At 37.1% G+C, this 2923-nt stretch overlaps 1 pseudogene; it reads left to right on the plus strand.

Moving 5' to 3' along the window:
* Positions 1 to 1858: 1858 nt before the first annotated feature.
* Positions 1859 to 1977, plus strand: LOC134937589 (5S ribosomal RNA; annotated as a pseudogene).
* Positions 1978 to 2923: the final 946 nt, after the last annotated feature.

Raw genomic sequence — 2923 nt, forward strand, 5'->3', positions numbered from 1 at the left:
TGGCGCAGTCGCAGTGCGAACATTGCGCATGCGTACTAAGCAGAAAAACGCTGCGATGCGAAGAAAAATACAGAGCGAACGACTCGGAATGAGGGCCACAGGTCTACAATCTAAGTGCTTTTAAGGAAAATGTGGTACAGGTTGAGTATCCCATATCCAAATATTCCGAAATACGGAATATTCCGAAATACGGACTTTTTTGAGTGAGAGTGAGATAGTGAAACCTTTGTTTTTTGATGGTTCAATGTACAAAACTTTGTTTAATACACACAGTTATTAAAAATATTGTATTAAATGACCTTCAGGCTGTGTGTATAAGGTGTATATGAAACATAAATGAATTGTGCGAATGTAGATACACTTTGTTCAATGCACAAAGTTACAAAAAATATTGGCTAAAATTACATTCCGGCTGTGTGTATAAGGTGTATATGTAACATAAATGCATTCTGTGCTTAGATTTAGGTCCCATCACCATGATATCTCATTATGGGATGCAATTATTCCAAAATACGGAAAAATCCGATATCCAAAATACCTCTGGTCCCAAGCATTTTGGATAAGGGATACTCAACCTGTATTTTATAAATGATATATTGACAATATTTTAATTATCTGGGATGGCACATCTGAAGCTTTTAATGAGTTTTTAAGGACATTGGGAGATAATAATTTGAACCTTGCCTTCACCTCAACAACAAATGACAGCTCCCTCAAGTACTTGGACCTAATTTTAACTGGAGAAAATGGAAGGGTCACCACCAAGAATTTTATTAAAAATGTAGATATGAACAGTTACCTGCACTACCAAAGTAGTCATTTGGAAAGGTGGAAGAACAACATCCCGGCCTCCCAGTTCTCAAGAATCAAAAGGAACTGTACAAGTACGAAGGATTGTGAAGACCAACTGGAAGTATACAGGAAGAGGTTTGAAGATAAAGCATACCCAAAGCCCCTTTTGCACGAAGCATTGGCAAAAACAAGATCCCTGGACAGAGAGAAACTCCTCACGTATAAAACCAAAGGTGAAAAGAAGGAAAGAATTGCCTTCATCACAACATTCAGTCAACATGAAAAAGTGATCAGAAACTCTCTCAGACCTCATTGGGGAATCCTTTTAATGGATCCAGTGCTTAAAGAAATCCTACCGCCCAAACCTGAACTAATTTTCAAAAAATCAAGAAACCTTAAGGACCTTATTTCACCCAGCATGTTGAAGGAAAAACATATCCGGACTACCCCTATGCTTAAATGCACAGGGTCGTATAAATGTGGGAAATGCAAAATATGTAAATATCTACATAGGAACAGAAAAACTTTTGGTGACACAGAGGATAAGAAAGAATACACTATAAAGGAGTTCATGAACTGTAACACATCGTCCGTGATTTACCTGTTGGAGTGCACTTGCAAAATGAAGTATGTGGGAAAGACAAAGAGAACGCTCAAAATACGGATTCAAGAACACATAAGGAATATCAAGAATAAGGTTGAAAGTCACACAGTCTCCCGACATTTTGCATTTAAACACAACTCTAATCCAGAGGACCTTACTTTTAAGGCTATTGAACAAGTTTGCTTTGCGAGAGAGGAGGGGATCTTGGAAATAAACTTTCAAGATGAGAGATGTACTGGATTTTCCAGGTGCAGACTCTACGTCCGACTGGCCTAAATGAAGGATACGAAATCGCACCTTTTCTATAAGGTGCAGTATCCCTCAAAACATTACCTCCTTTTTTTACTCCTCTTTTTTCTCACTTCACTAAGCTTACCTATGTATTTAGTCAATCATTGTATACTGAGCACTCGTAAGATTAAAGAATTAAATCATGTTGGTAATACGATGTAAAAAAAAATTGCGTACAGTCAAACCACACTGGTACGCCCAATCTCGTCTGATCTTGGAAGCTAAGCAGTGTTTGGGCCTGATCAGTACCAGGGAAGGAGACTACCTGGGAAGACTGGGTACTGTAATGTTTAATAAATGACATCAACTTAATACTGACTCATCTTAACAGCATAATTTGCTAAGCAATATCTACCTCTAATACACTATCCTAGTCCAGCAATAGGCACACATCATGGACCATCACATTTATAAGAATTAACTTTAGCACTATAATCAGTATGCACAATTAAAATGTTGCACTATAATTAGCCGTTTTTGATTATATTCATATATTAATCTGCACCAGCACTTTGCACATATAATATATTATGATTTTTTTTATATTTATTTTTTTATCCATTATATTTATTATATATATATCTTATATATTTTCTATATTTTTCTAAAACCATGTATATCTAGTCGGTTCTCCTGAGCACTGCACTGTCAACTAGTCCTTATGTCTATTATTTATATTTTACTGCAGCAGCGCTTTACCCTCTTAATAATAAAAACAAAAAAAAAATATTAAGCATTCCCTTTATATATACTTTTTTAATATGCTCCTGTTTTATATAGTTCCTATGAAAAACTGTTTTGTAATCCTTATAAACAACATTACATTGGTATGACCCTTCTTCTTTTCTTTATCTATGTAATCGTTGCCATGGACACCAATATACGCAAAATATGTCTGGGTCTGAGGCACTACCAAAAGATGGCCACCATGGAATGTTAATGAATGGACTGAATCCCATCAAACATGGCTGCCGCTATACAGCCTTTTGAAGACAGAACTGAAATTCATGACTTTATGTCTGCTGGGGACAGCCGCGGACATAAGCATAGAGGATCCACTGCAAGCGCAGACGCAGACCAGAAGTGGGGCGGAAATGACGAAGACGTGACATCCGTCACCGGAAGTCTACCTCCGCTTTCTTGGTGTTTTAGAGTCTATTTAGACTCATTTTTGAACTCTTACCCATTGACTTTGCCCTAATGTCCAGCCCACATCATTTTATCCCCTCAGATTGT

Source organism: Pseudophryne corroboree, chromosome 6 (genome assembly GCF_028390025.1).
Source record: "Pseudophryne corroboree isolate aPseCor3 chromosome 6, aPseCor3.hap2, whole genome shotgun sequence".
Classification (NCBI taxonomy): domain Eukaryota; kingdom Metazoa; phylum Chordata; class Amphibia; order Anura; family Myobatrachidae; genus Pseudophryne; species Pseudophryne corroboree.